Raw genomic sequence first — 15,934 nt, forward strand, 5'->3', positions numbered from 1 at the left:
AAGTGTTCAGAAGCTGTGTTTCCCCTTTAAGGATCTGGTAGGCAGAAATAAAATAAGTAGGAATAAAAGACAGCTGGAGGCACATACAGCAGATTCCTAATTATGGTTTGTGTATTTATTATTTGATCTGCCTGGTTTCTTGGCTCATGTTTCTATAAGTGCTTCTGTTACTATCATTACTAACAATACTAATGATAATAACTACTAAAATTTATGTAATATGAACCAAATGCCAGGCTTTCTTCTGAACACTTTATAAGGCCTATTTTAGAGATGAGGAAACAGAAACAGAAAAGTTGAGCATTTACACAAGGTCAAGCTTCTAGTAAATAGGATTTAGACCTAAACCATACACCCAGAGTCAATTCTTTTAATCACCATGCTATATATTCTCTCTGAATGACTCTATATTATTGGGTTGGCATGACTTAATTTTTGGTTTTTCTGCTTAGATATGACCCAGTTACCATTTTTTTTTGTTCCTGTAGTCTCTTATTTTTCACTTGTCTACACTCTGTCCTTTTGATCAGTACACCTATTCACTGCTATATTTGAGCACCTGCCAATCCTGAGCTCACTCTTCTACTTTGCTCTCTAGTCCCAGGAGGCAGTTGCAGTTTCATAATTAAGGGGTAAAGATATGAGTAGGGAAACCTATAGAAAGCTAGCAAGCCCATCACCTTATGTGAGTCAGAGTGCACATGGGCAAGTCCCAGCTCTTTTTCTGTCCTTAAAAAGACAGAGCTTGAGTAATAGAGATAGCACATACATGGCCTATCAGCTATCTGTGACTGGTGTTAACAAACTACCACAAACCATGTAGATTTAAACAACAGAAATTTGTTCTATCACACATATAGAGGCTAGAAGTCTGAAATCAAGGTGCCAGGAGAGCTGCACTTCTCCGGAGACTCAATGAGAGAATTCATTCTTGGCCTCTCCCTGCTTCTGGTGGCTGTCAGCATTCCTTGACTTGTGGCTGCATCACTTCCATATCTGCCTCATAGTAACATGTCTCTTTCTATTCTGTCAGATTTTCCTCTTCCTTGGTTACTCTTACAGGGACACTTGTCATTGGGTTTAGGGCTTACTCAGATAATCCAGGATAAACTCTCCTCCAAATCCTTAACTTAATCACCTCTTTTGCCATATAAGGTAATTTCACTCTGTCACCATATAAGGTAATATTTACAGGTTCTTAGGCTTAGTAAGTGGGCATTTTGTTTTTTGGAGGGGGGGCACCATTCAACCCATTACATGGCAAGGTTGCAGTCACCCTTCTATACAGGCCCATGACAGATACTGCTAAATGTTTACCGAAAGGCCATTAAAGCTCAGACTTCTCTCCAGTACAGCATTGGCTGGGACTTGCTTTGGAGATAAAATCAGTTTTCTTGATGTAGTGTGACAGTTTTGTATTCAGACAGATTTGATTGAAGCCCTGACCCTGCCACTTATAGATTGGGTGAATTTGGGCAAATGGAATTTGGTATACCTACTTTGCAGGTCTTGAGGAGAGCCAGAAATGAAGTACGCAAACCACCTTAATATATTCAATAGCTTGTTGCATGAATGAGTGAACACTCCCTAGGTACTCCAGAGGTAAATGAAAAATAAACTTCCTTTGACATCATAGAGCTGAATGTTTTAAAAATAGAGACACCTGCATTTTAATATTTAGTGATGCAGTGATAAAAAGTTAACGTAGGTTAAAGCCGCAGTACAGGCCAAATGTTTTTGGAGCACCAACAAAGCCTGCTTCCACTTGGGTAGCTGTGTCCTAGGATTAAACAGTGCCATCACTGGGGAAGAATAATTCTGAGGGTATCATATTATGCTGAGATATTTTGAACAAACAAATGGTAAGGCCCTGGCTGGGTGGCTCAGTTGGCTGGAACGTCACCCCATACACCAAAAGGTTGCAGGTTGGACCCCAGTTCAGGGCACATACCAAGGTTGCAGTTCTATCCCCGGTCTGGGGTGTGCTCGGGAGGCAACCAATCAATGTTTCTCTCACATTGATGTTTACTTCTCTCTGCCCACCCCCCGCCCTTTCCTCTCTCTAAAAATCAATAAAAACATATCCTTGGGTGAGGATTGAAAAAAATGATAGGGAACTCCATCAATAAAAATGACTTTATTTCTATAGGAATTTCATTGGTGATAAAACAATTTTGCTCTGTAATTGGTTGCCATACTGATTTTTGCTAAAGCATTACTATTCACATGTTGATTGTTTAGAGCTAAAATTCATATTTGAAGTGATTAGGAAAAGACCTTCATACATGTACAAAAATCTGTGCACCTTAAAATGACAATGGTCTACGAGCATATATCATTTTCTTCTGAACTTCTCTCATTCTGTTTTATTTCCTCATTCCCGAGTTCTGCATTATGTCATATTATTTGTATTCAATTTTTTTACCCATTCCCCCCATGTGTTGTTAGAAATGGCCTGCATAGGAAGAGCAGAGCTTCATTATCTATATTATAACTCAATGCACAGTACTGTTTGAACTCCATGGGGCCACTTACAAGGTACTGACTGCTAATACTGAACACATCCATGTGCTCCTCAAATTGGAAATACAGGGAATGTACCTGAGAACCGCTCAAGCCTAGCCCCACTGCCCTCCAACGCGCACGTACCCAGAACTTGCGGGCTGGGCCTGGAGATGGGAGGATTCCTGCTGCGGGCCAGGGGCATAGCAGGAACCAGGAAGTTTTTTGGGGGGAGGCGGTAAACCGGAGGGGGAAGGTGCTGACTTCTGCTCACTTCTTCATGTTCTGGCTCTTCCCAGGCACTCGCCACACCCTGCAGATGCCAAGTTAGCCCCTGGTGAGTCTCCGGGACACCTAGCCCCTCCTCCCTGACGCCAGCCACTCCCTGCTTAATCAGGGGCATTAGAGAAGGGCCCGAAGCAAAAGGTGATGCCTCTAGGGAACATGGCCGGCGTTGCGCCCTAGGGCTACAGTGGTGGCATGCGGGACCCACCAACTCCCTCACGGCCAGGGCCTGCCCACCATGAACATGTACAGGGGACCCCCGGGAGGAGGTGGGCCCCCTGGAACACCCATGATGCCCCGTGCTGGAGACTCCCATCAATTCCAGGAAGAACACAACACCCGTAGGAACCCCTTGGGCACAAGGGCATAGAAGGCTATCTTCCTGTTCAGCCCTTGGCCTCCATGAGTCTGGTGAAACGTTACCACTTGATCCGCGGGCTCTAGCAACGGGGGCATGTCGAACTCTCAGGTCTCAAAGGCCAGTTTGAGCAAGGTCTGACATCGTCCATGCAACCACCAGGTGGCGCTGTCGGGCCTTCCTGAAAGTCCTTCCTGCACCTGCTCCCTGGTGAGAGTAAGGCAGGGTCTCAATGTCTGGGCAGTCCTAAATGTTATTATTAAATGTTATTCTTGCTAAATGTTAAAACAATGTAGCACAGTATTTTGCAGACCATCTGTAAACAGGATGAGCTTGACAGGAACCCTATCAGCCTAAATGTAGCCGGCTGAGTTGATTCCCAAACTTGAGCAACTCACTTAACCTTTGAGTAGTCTCAATTTCCTTATTTTTAAAATGATTATACCAATACATATCGACTGTTGTTTTGAAAGGGACTGCCTGGTACTGTGTTTGGCTTATAGTAGGTGTGTATTGCCTAAATTTCCTTTCTCTTTCTTTTGAATAGAAAATAAAACCAAAACAACACATATTCTTAAAACAAATAAAACCAAATGAAACTAAACAAAATGGTCCTATATCAATATTCAGATCTTGCTACTGTCTTCTCAGTGCTTTTTAGAAAATTTTTAAGTCACTGTTGCATTTCCTTTCATAATAGACAAAAAAAATCAGCACAAAGACTAATAATTTGATAAGGTGCCAAGATTGCTTGCTGTTATTTTTCAGTGGGACATCATACTCTTTGTAATGCCTGCTCTGCTTGTAGCTTCCTATTTCAGTTTTCTGTCTAGGAGTTGTTTGAAAAATTTCATACCCAGAGGACGTATTAGATTTAGTGAGCCATTTTAGCTATATGATGCAATCACTAATTCACCACATACTGTTCAAAATATTTATTGAATGGATAGAATGTTAAAACAAATAGATTTTAGGCAAGTAATTTTGAAAGCAAAATGATTGAGACATTTTCATTCTTCTATCCTTGCACTCATTTGTTCTTTTATTAATTCAAGGCTATTTGTTTAAACTGATTTGTTATTTAATAAATGTTTATTATACACCTACAATGTGGTAATAATTGCCTACAGTGGCAAAGAAGAATAGAAAATTATATATATAAACAGGCACATTCAAATATACATACATACATATTCATATTGTCACCCATTTCGAGGATTTGTGATAGCTTGAAGAAGCTGAGATTAAAAAGCAAAACACCTGATAACTAATGTAATGTTTAACGTCAACTGTAATTGAAACAAAATTTTTTAAAAGCAAATAGTGGCACAATCTAATGTAGTGGTAAAGATTTGGTCTCTGGAGTCAAAGAGATCTAGGTTTGATTTCTGGCTCTAAATTCGGACAAAAGTAGTAAATCTATTTGTAGCCTCAGTCGAACTACTTTGAAGATTCATATGCTTGAACATATGTGTGCATGTGCTTGTGCTTAAATTTGAGGAATAGAAAAGGAAGATTTGACGTCTGGTTATTAGGATTTGGTGGTACCCTCACTTCCAACTGGACTTTGGCTATGTTCACTGGGGAAAGCCTCTTTACTGACTTAATTTTTCTTATTTGAAGCTAGAGCCATTGTAAATATCGTTCTTGTTTTGTTTTTGTTCTCAATAGTTCTCCTATGTTAACATCCCAGCAAGCAATACAGACAAGCTGGCTCCAGTTTCTACAATGTGCAAGTGGCAAATATTACATTACCTTATGAAAACCTGAATGTTGAGTTGTATCATAGACCAGATAAAGGCTTGATTCATTTATGTAACCATTTACATAATGGCTGTATTTTGGAGACATTTCTTGTGATCTATTGTTCAAGTTCTGAAAGAATAGTAAGGGATTGAGACCTCAAAGTTCTTCATCATGTATCTTCATGTAATGACAATTTTGTTCTAAAAGTTTAAAAGTAAATTTTATTCAGGGACTAACAATAACAATCTCTAAACTTGAAAACTTTCAGGGAAAGTTAGAGTGAAAATGTTATTCTCAGGAAAACTGATATTTTAAAAAATTTAGTATTGCCCATTAAGGCAATATGAAAACAAGTCAATACAACAGACATGTACTAAGTACCTGCTATACGTCAGATGCCTTAAAAGCACTGGCAAACAAAGATGAATAATACCTAAACTCATTATTCTGAAAACCAGTAATATAGAGAAATAATCATCTTCCTTATATAAACTACTCCTCAAGATATCCAAATTGGTGACAAAAGTTTTGTTTTACAAGGCTATTTAGGCTAATGAATGAAGAATAAATGACAGAAGATCCACAATTCTGCTATAGGCTAAATTGTACCCCCTTCAATTCATATGTTGAAGCCCTTATCTCAGCTGTGCCGTATTTGGCAAGAGGGCCTATCAGTAGGTAATTAAGGTAAAATGAAGTCATAGGGCTCATGCTCTTGTAAAAAGAAAAAGGGACACCAGAGCTCTCTCTCTCTCTCTCCCTCTGTGCCATTTAAGTACACAGTGAGAAGGTTGCCATCTGTGAGCCACAAAGAGAGTTCTCACCAGGAACTGAAATAGTGGAACACTGATTTTGGATGACCGAGCCTCTAGAACTTCTGTTGTTGAAGCTGCCTAGTCTATAATAGTTTGTTGTGGTAGACCTGGTAACACAATTGCCTAATAAAATAATGATTTTATGCAATGATTATCAGTGACTGCTAATATCACAGAAAGAATCAGAAAATACATGTCTCATAATAACAGGTAGATATTACTACCTTTGAACGAGTACTGCCAGAAATTCTAACCTGAATCTATTGGCCTTCTAGACATATCAATTTATAGTAAATACAAGGGGGTCAAGAAATGATTTATATAACAGCATGGTGGTATCATCAATAAAAGCCTGGCTGTGGGAACTCCACAAGACCGATAAGCCAGTTTTTTGATTTTTTGTTTTTAAAACAAACTCTAAGAAACAAAAAAAAATATGAGGGAAGAGGAATCTATGGATTAAAAAAGAAATATATCTACCAATTGCATTTTTAGGATTTACTACAATCCTGAGTCAAATGAATACAAGTGAAAAATATTTCTGAAACGAAGAAATGTAAGCATTAACTGGACATTTAATGATCTTAATGAATTATGCAATTACTTGCAATAATTCATTAATAGAATGAATGATAATAGAATTGTGATTATGTTTTACAAAAATAATTATCTTTTAAAGATATGTGAAGTATTTGTCAATAAAATGATACAAATATACAGGGATTGTTTCCAAAAACTGGGGGGACAGGAAAGTGGGGAATAAGAGGTAAAACGGGATTGGCCTTGAGTTGACAACGGTTTAGCATGGATGATGGTGAAAAGGGGTTTATATACTATTCTTTCTACTTATGCAAATGTTTGAAACTTTCCATAATAAATACCTTAATAGAAAATAAGTAAAACGCCAATCTTGCCCTGAAGGATTTCAAATTCTAATAAGATAGGCATGCATGCATTCATATAATTGTAATATAATGTGATATTAACTTTAGAGTGTTGAACATAGTACTGAGCAAGTAGAGGGAGGGGGCCATCTGACAATTATAAGAATTTAATTCTTGCCTTGGCCCGGTGGCTCAGTTGGTTGGAGTGTCCTCCCAAGCACCAAAAGTTTGCAGGTTCCATCCCCCTGTCAGGGCACATACCTAGGTTGTGGGTTCGATTCTGGTTGGGGCACATACAAGAGACAACTGAGCAGTGTTTCTCACATTGATGTTTCTCTCTCTCTTTGTCTCCTTCTCTCCGCCTAAATTCAATAAACATGTCTCCAGGTAAGGGTTTAAAAAAACAAAGAATCTAATTTTTAGAGGATGTGATAGTTTATTAGTCATGGTTCTCCAGAGAAAAAGATATACATATTTATATATACTTATTATGTATAGGAATTACTGCATATGTATTACATAATAAAATTAGGCTGAGGGTGACACCATTAAGAGTGCACCATATATACCAATAGTGAAAGGTATTTGCCAATTATTAATGAAACCAAAGATTATATCCATCTGTCCGTGAAGCAGAAGGCACAACTTGTTCATTTCCATGCAGCCATACGTATCTCAAGTCTACCCCACTTTGTTCTGAAATGTGGTGAATTCACAGATGCCTGCTATTTTAATCCATCCAGGTACATAATAAGCACTACAGCTGAGGGGTCTACAGCTCAGGGATCTCCTCCTGAAGCCGTAGATGTGGGTTGGCAGAGAGCTAGCCACGCTGCAAGAATAGGTCACTGGGAGTGTAAGCCATCTGCTCATGCAATTTAAATTTACCTTCAGGATATGCTCAAGTTTTATTTTATATGTAGCAATTCCCTTTGATAATGGCATACTGCTGAGGGTGATTTGCTCGCTCAGCTCCATTTCACTGTCCTTTCTTGGCCTGCAGAAAATGTCAAGGTAAATATCTACATACCCTAGACTCTTTTATAGCTAGGTTTTAGAGGCAACCACACGGGGTTGAAAAGAAGTAAGGCGAAGGCCATCTTCTGTCCCTATTGGCCGTTTTCTGCTAGGAATCAACCTGATGGAGACACGTATTCTTCTGCCAGGACTATGCTCGTGTTCAGTCGTCAGTGTCTGGCTCTTGAGAGGGATTGGTGGTGGTGGTTGCCACAGTGCAGCCCTTCCTATTTTGGCCCTCTGATTCCTAGATCACAGTTACCACTGAGTGATCTTGAAATCAACTCTGTTAGCGGCATCCTCAGAAGAAGTTGTTACCCGACTGATCAATGATATTGTTAATTATGTAATTAATTAATAATTAATAATTATTATCTATGTAACTATCTAGGTATCACTATCTATGTATTAACTATGTATCAATAATTAACTATCTATGTATCTATGTAACTGTCTATCTATGTATACATTTACACACATATGCTGCCTGGGCTTCACTTCTGGCTAAGGGAACTCTGGCAAAGACAAGAGATAAAGGAAGGAATCTGAGACAATCAAGAGCCATTTAGAGAGGTGAGCTTTTTAGAATTGGCCTTGTTCTCAGAAATGAGGCAAAAGGAGATTTAAAAATCATAAAACCCAGTTCTCTGTACAAATTACTTATTCTTCTAACGACATGTGGCTTAGAATTTTGCAGGTGTTCTTATTCTTTCTGTATATATTTATGTACAAACATGTCTACACACATATATGTATATGTATATACACATATATTCTCCCTTTATATGTATATATATTACAAATACATACACACACACATATATACATTCCAGATACATAAAGTTTCTTGATAAAACTTGAGAGTTTAAGATATAGTAAAACTCTTTTCTTTCTGCTGTCAAAGCAGAGTAAAAAATTCAGTTAATGTGATGTATTGATTCTCAGGAAAGAAATGGAAAACATCTGGGATCAAATACTTATAGGGACTCTGAGAAAGTAGGATGAAATTGTTACTGGTCGAAAGCCTGTGTGCCCACGGCTTTGAAAGGCCAGGACTCAGGCTGTCAGAATTAGGAGTAAAGAAAGGTTTATTGAACGAGAGGTACCAACTGAAAAGATAGGAACCCTAGTGATTCCTCAAATCTTTCTTAATAAAGTACAGAGTTCAGGCTTTGGTGATAAAAGGGGAAATGGGAGTGGCTATTTTTGTAAACTCAGATGCAAGCAGAATTCCTCTAACAATTAGCATGTCTATAAAGCAAAACAAAGCAGGCTTGAACAAGATAGAGTCAAAGAGAGACTACTTTCACATCTACAAAATGAGGATAAAATGAGATAATGGAAATTAAAACATTAAAAAGTTAAGTTTGTTTCACAAATATGCTGTGCAATTCCTTTCCTATCCTATGTTGACCTATCCTGATTTTGAGGAGACAGAGCAGATGAAGGGAGCTTTGTGTGGTGGGAGAGCTGCAGAAAGTGCTTGTGTGCCCATTTGAATAATGTTGTGTTGTTGTTGTTGTTGTTAATGTGGTCTTTTGGAACTCATGAATGCTAAGCCCCATTGGCTATAGAGCTAAGTGATTTGAGGGCTCACCCCTCTGGTGGCAGCCATACATTTTTGAGTGCTATATGTGTGGACCAGCTGCTTCCAAGGAGATCGGTTTTATTGTTCCAGCAACACAGAGGGAGAAGGCGGGAAAGTGCTGACCAACTGTCAGGTTCCCAGGAGGATCCTAGTAAGCTCTAAAATGCAGGCTGATTAGACACTGGACCTTCAGGCAACAGCTGAGGGAGTTTGCAGTCAAACAGCTTTGAGGAAAAAAAATGGAGATGGGTGTTTTTGCTGGCTCCCTTTGCACTGAGTCCAGAAGGAGATAGCCATGGGAAAGTGACTGTTTGCTGTAGTTGTGTGGGGTTTGTGAATGCAAATCCCTTTGGCTCTCAGAGCTAGGTGATTTGAGGTCCATCCTTTAGGTGGCAGCCTGAAAAGTTGGGGTACTATATGCATGGTCCAAACCCTTTACCCCTCAGGGAGAAGTTGGGTTTGGTTCCATCCCAGATGTAAGCCTCTGTGCCAGGGGTGGGGTTTATGGTGAGAGTGTGTCTCAGCTTTTCCTACCCATATATGTGGGTATTTTCCCAGTCAGCTAAAGTGTAAGTCACTCAGCTAGTTCTTGGATTTCTCTCAGAGGGAACTGCTCCATGGGTAGGTGTATATGTGGTATGTCTTTGGAAGGAGAGAAAGTGAGGGACCTCTTTTGTCCCCATCTTGGTGACATTACTCTTTTGGTGATGTTTACCCACATGCACCAAGATGTGTTAACTGCACAGACCCCTTTTTTATTGGTTCTTGGGCTTTAAGAAAGGACAGTCTCAGAGTGAGAGAGGACATGAGGGTCTTCCTCCAAGCAAACCTGTCCTTCCTTCCTGGCCTTCCCCCTTTGTCTACGTGTTTGTATTTCTTTATGGGTCGTTACTGTGAGAGGGGACAGTGAAGGATTCCACTCTCTGCCGGGGTGATACTGCACTTCTTTTTTCTCTAGGGGGCACCAGTCCTCTTCCCCAGGTTCCTCCCTTCCATCTTGTGTTTCCCCAGGAATTCGGGCTCCAACCTCCTTTCTGAGTGAGAAGCTGCTATGAGCTGGGCTTAACCCAAGTCTCCTGTGCTGGCTTTGAGCACTTCTTCAATAGGATAACAGCTCCCTTTGGAGTCTTGGGAGGGTCAGGAATGTAAACTTCCTTTCCTTTAGTCACTTTAAGTAATGCTTTAGCTGGTTCAGCCCAAGGGTTGAATTACTTGGAGGAGATGGAAGGAGATGGAGATGCAAAGGCGATAGCAGCAGCTGCAGGCCATCTGTTTACAGAGAAACCTTTTTTTTCTAACTGCATTTAGAGAACTGGCTTCAGCCTGCTGGTTCCACCTTATAGGTGTATTTGCCTGCCATAGCAGTCCCCAAGGACAAGGATTTCTGTTTGCCTGACATCGATCACTGGCCCAGCAGGAAGCAGCTCCTCCCACTCTAGCACATTATGGGGTTGGGGCAGTTCATCCTTGGTCTGGAGGCATTCACTCCTCCTCTTTTCCTATTTAGGCCACAGGTCCTACAATGTCCAGTGGCTGCCTCATGGGGGACCCTGGTGGAGGGAGGGCAGGTGGACTTTCCCAGACATCTCATTGCCTCTGGTGCCAAAGTCAGTTCCAATGAAGTGGCTTCACTCCAACACTGGCCCTACCTTTTGGCCAAGCTAATGAGACCATGAGAAATACAGGGTGTAACTCAGCACAGGGAAATGCCACCCAAACAGATGCCGAGGCATTTCAAATATCAGTTCCGACTACTTGAGGCTGTTCAGGAGCATTTTGGCAATTGACTGCCCTTCTTACTGTGTGTCCCCGTATCTTATTTTGTGATCACCAAAATCCCATCCTGGTTGCTAATAATAGGGAGTGAATTTAAGGGACCAGGGGGCTGATCAAGGAAAAAAAGATGACCATGAGGTGGCAGTAACTTTATTTGGTATGTTTTCACGTGTTGGCCTGGCGAGAGACTAGGCAGAGCTGCGGGGGCAGTTGGGTAGCAACCTAGAAGAGGAGGGGCAAGGAAGCTACTAGGTTAGAGGAAGGTCAGGCAGGGCTCTGATGTTCTAGGCGATGTTCCTCAGCAGCACAGTGAAGAGTCTGTAGATCAGAGGACTTGGAAGGGCAGCAGCAGTTTGGGGTCTTTATGTCCTGGTGCTTATCTTATCTATTGTTGGCAGATGTTGAGTGAGCTTTTGTACAGCGTGTAAAACAGCCAGGCTTTAAATAGCTAAAAATATACTTGTTTGGGAGATTTCTAAAATAATTAGGTGTGCAAAATTTTAACTTGTTGTCAGTGGGCTTTTGAGCTGAGAGGTTTCGGACTGCAGTGAAGAAATAAATGGCCCAGGGGTCAGTACGCAGGGGCCATGTTTGGCTCACTTATCTAACACTGCCTTCTTCACAGAGTGTTTGTGAAGATTAAATATGAATTTATGCGAAGTGCTTAGCACAGTACCTGCTGCATAGTGAGGATACAACAAATGTTATAATTTGTTATGTAACAACACTGCCTAAATGGCACTTATGAAAGAGAGATAAGGAGAAAGCAAAGACCAAAACTGAATAAAAAGTAGTGATTTGGGAGCTCTTAGTAATTACTGAAGGAACTTAGGGAGAGACAAAAAAGAAGTATGCTATTCATTAGAAGAAATTCAGAGTATGCTAGCTAGATGCAATGTGTTCTGGGTGTTGATGTGTTAAATTTGCTATCTAGAGGCATTTTCATAGAGGATGAATATTGTCTGAAAAAGGAAAAACTTAGCTCATTTCTATGGGTTCAGACCTGATGAAGAATGATTTGTCCTCTTTACTATCTAGTTCTTTATTAGTGGAAGATGCTCATATAGCATCCACACAGCAATGGTGGTTTCTCCATGAAATTGTCCGTTAAAGAAAACATTTGGCATTTTACTGTGAACCATACTTCATTATACCAAGTAAATGTTGGTTTGCTAAATCTCTTGCCCAGAGAACTATAGCACATACTGGTTATCCTACCAGCAGACAGCCAGCTAAGTATTTCCTGCATCAAATTCTGAAGATTAAAAAAAATGTTATGACACGTCAAAAATATGTAAGTATTAACATTGTCCTGTTGCTTGAGAAGCTGGCTATCTGGAGGTTCAAGGAATATATTCAGAAAGAGATTTTGTGAGAATCCAAAGAAAGTTATTTCTAATCCTTTGAGTTTCCCATACCTGTATATTATTTATTGAATCACCCAAGGTTTTTAGGGATTGTCAGGTAATAATATGCTACAGCAGCTCAGTCCCTAAAGCACAATTGCTTCTTGTCCTCTTTCAGGAAATTACTATTTCTTGATAACTCATTTCATGGTCACAAATAAATCCAACCCACATTTTTAAACTTCTGAGAATTGGACTTTCTGTCCTTCTAAGATTACCTAGCTCAGTGGCCACCCCGGCAAGGAACAAATTCCCAACGAAACTTTGAACTCATCAGATTCCTTAAAAGGTGCGCACCTGCATGAGTCTTCTCCTCCCTTGGAAATGGAGTCAGGGGAAAAATGCCACATTTGAAGGCAAATAAGACATAACTTAAATCTGGAATTTTTGTTGTTTAACCTTTCCAAGCCCCAATTTCATCATTTATAAAATTAAAAGGCTAATGACATAAGGATATCTTGAACATGGCATGATACGTGTTAGTTCTCCATCTCCATGAGGACTGTTCATGGCAAAGAAAGAATATACTCTGGGTCTGTTGGGAAGGAAAATGGGGAATTTAAGCTGAGCTTTCAGGATCAACACTTGGAACCACACTCCAGAACAAAAACTATAACAAAACTTCCTTGCCGTTGCTATTCCTACTTTTTGCCTGGATGCCAGAAACCTGACCTTGCTGCAACAGTGAGACAGTCTAACGGGGGTGTCCAACCTGCGGCCCACAGGCTGCATGCGTCCCAGGATGGCTATGAATGCAGCCCAACACAAATCGTAAATGTACTTAAACATTATGAAATTTTTTTGTGATTATGTGTCTCGATGTATTTAATGTGTGGCCCAAGGCAACTCTCTTCTCCAGTGTGGCCCAGAGATGCCAAAAGGTTGGATACCCCTGGTGCCAACTTGACTCTTCCCCCAGAGCTCTTCCACTGTGCTGTCTCCTGTGTCAACAAAATAATGTTCCACTCAACGCCTCTTTCTTTAGATTAATCCCTTCCAAATTGAAGTCCTACTAAAGTATTAATAACAGTGCAAGGGCACTGAGGAGCAAAGTGTTCTAGATTTTCCTTATGAAGATGCGGCTACCAGAGAGGGTATTACCAAAATGTAGGACGGGTAGTCAAAAGATGCTGGATTTTTTCATACTGCTTTTCCTTGGGTCTAATAACAGTTTCCTTTTGTCTGTATTTACTAAATACTTAGCTGTGGGCTAAATGAGACTACGAATATCTTCACTTTGCAGATGAGCAGAGGCACAAAATGTTTGCCTTTGGTTGGTGAGGGGCAGAGACAGGACTTGGACCTCTGTCTATCTGACTCCAAACACTGGATGGGAAATCCCTACATGATGCTGTCTCACAAATCTGATGGCTATTGCATTGTACTTAAATCCTGTTTCCCTTTCTTAAATCTTTCCCAAAGAGCTGCTAAGTGTCTTGCCCTATTAACTCTCTGCTAGTGCTCTTTATTCAAAGATAAGTGCACCCAGCAGATTCCCCACTCTGTAGAAGAGGTTTGGGAAAGTAGGTCAGATAAGCACAGAGACCCATCCAAGGCCCTAGTGACCAGGGTATGAAGAAAACCTCTTTGATGTCATAGACTTCACTTTGAAATGCTTTAATTTAGAAGAATGTTAACTCCCTGACTATGTTTTCCACTGTTATTTCTCCACCCCTCTGTCCCCCCCGCCCCGCCCCACGGGGCTGTTGAACATAGTGCTCACAGTGCAGTGAAAAGAATGTCAGATGCAGTCATTCTGGCTTCATTTCAAATCCTGGTTTTGTCACTGCCTGAAAGCGTCAGCTTTGAGAAATGATTTAACCCCTCTGAGCCTCTGGTTTCTAATCTATAAAAGGTATGTAACTTTTAGAGTTTTGGTGAAGATGGTACCTGCTGTGGTTATTTCAGTCCTCTTGTTCCTCCATGCATCTTGGTGCATTCCCTAGAATACAGAGTCTGAGACAGAGCTTATCTGCTAACACTTGATTGAAACCCCAGGGAAGCAGGAGTGAGAGTAAAAGGGAAGTGAAGCAGAAAAGGAGGGAAGGCAAATAGAGCAGATGTGTTATCAAGCTGGCCAGGGCCTCAGAACACACTGCGGGCTGGTGTGCCCTGCAGAACATTTCCAGAGAGCCCTTCTGGAGTCACTGAACCTCAGAACAGTTTGTTCAGGAACAAAACAGCAGTTTACCAGCTGGATTCTATCCACCTCCTGTTGCTCATTGATCAAACCTGCCCCATGAAATTTTAACTGCTTTGCTTCTGCGAGTATGGCATGGTCGCTTTGGGCAGCCCTCGGAGAAGCCAGGGTGGAACCCGAGCATCGTCGATGCTGAGTCTTCTCCCCTTGTTGTGTGTTCTTGAAACAATGCCAAAACCCAGCTCCCACCTCAGAAGTGGGGATGGACAGAGACAATGATGGCAGGGCGTGAGGTATAATGTCAGGATTGGCTTTATGTTCACTGGAAAATTGTGAGCCATTGTTGACCTGCTCTGGCAGGAAATGGAGGCAAGGCCAGGGCCCAGAGGACAGGCAGTGCCACATACACTGGTGTGGTGCAAACTGGGTCAAACACACTGTGCTCAGCGGATTAGCCATCTTGTGAGTCATGGTGGAAGCCCTTACCCCTTCGTTCCTGTTGTCAGGGTGCAACAAGACTGGATTCGGGGCTGTGCCTGTGAGAGGCACCCACTCTGGGTTTTGTCTCAGGAGCTAGTGATTTCAAGAGGCAGAGGCTGCCCAGAAACCATTCTGGTGAAGGAGAGGCAGCATGAGAAGCTCCGTCAGCCTCAGGGGCTGTCGTAGCAGGTGTCCAGCATCAGCGGTGTCTGTGCCAGTGGGGGCAGGATCTTCATGAGATAAACTAGCTTTGTTGTGAAATTTTGGATGTCATTCCTAATATTTCTACACTCAAAGTCTGATTTTCCCAGCCTTCCTGGAGTGCAGAGTAATATTTTTGAAATGTAGCCATTTTTTCCATTTCCTCTGTTTCCTGTGTTTTCTGGGGGAAATATATGACAGGATGAAAATAAAAGGGATAAAAAGGATAATTTCTGGCCTCCTTAAAGGCTGGTGACCTTGAAGAGGGAAACAACAAAACTCCAGCAGACAAAATATTTGGGAGGTAGCACAGGAATGAGAGCCGAGTTTCTCTTCTTCAGGCTCCTAGACAGAAAAATTATTTCTTCAGGGTGGGAGGAAGGAAATATGAGAAAACTTCAAACTACCTGATAAGATAATTTCTTCTACTTACAGAGAATGGGCTTTCAGCACAGGTATTAACTTGAGTGACATGAGAAAATAAAGACTCATTTGCACTTCAGTTTGTGGCCTGGAATTTATTGATGTTACATGTATAACAACAAAATAAATCACACAAAGAAATTCTACCAACCCTAGTATAAACTTAGCATAAAATGGGTGTTCAATGAACAGTATTTTATTTTCCTTTTATCTAGTTAAAAATGGAGAAAGGTATGTTCTGCTCTGGCTAGTTAGCAAAGCGAGTTCTAGACCCCTCAGGTGGTGGTATGTCCTCTGGGGAGAGGAATGTCAA

The sequence above is a fragment of the Pteronotus mesoamericanus genome, unplaced genomic scaffold (assembly GCF_021234165.1).
Source record: "Pteronotus mesoamericanus isolate MK-2021 breed Mesoamerican mustached bat unplaced genomic scaffold, CSHL_Meso_final scaffold_36, whole genome shotgun sequence".
Classification (NCBI taxonomy): domain Eukaryota; kingdom Metazoa; phylum Chordata; class Mammalia; order Chiroptera; family Mormoopidae; genus Pteronotus; species Pteronotus mesoamericanus.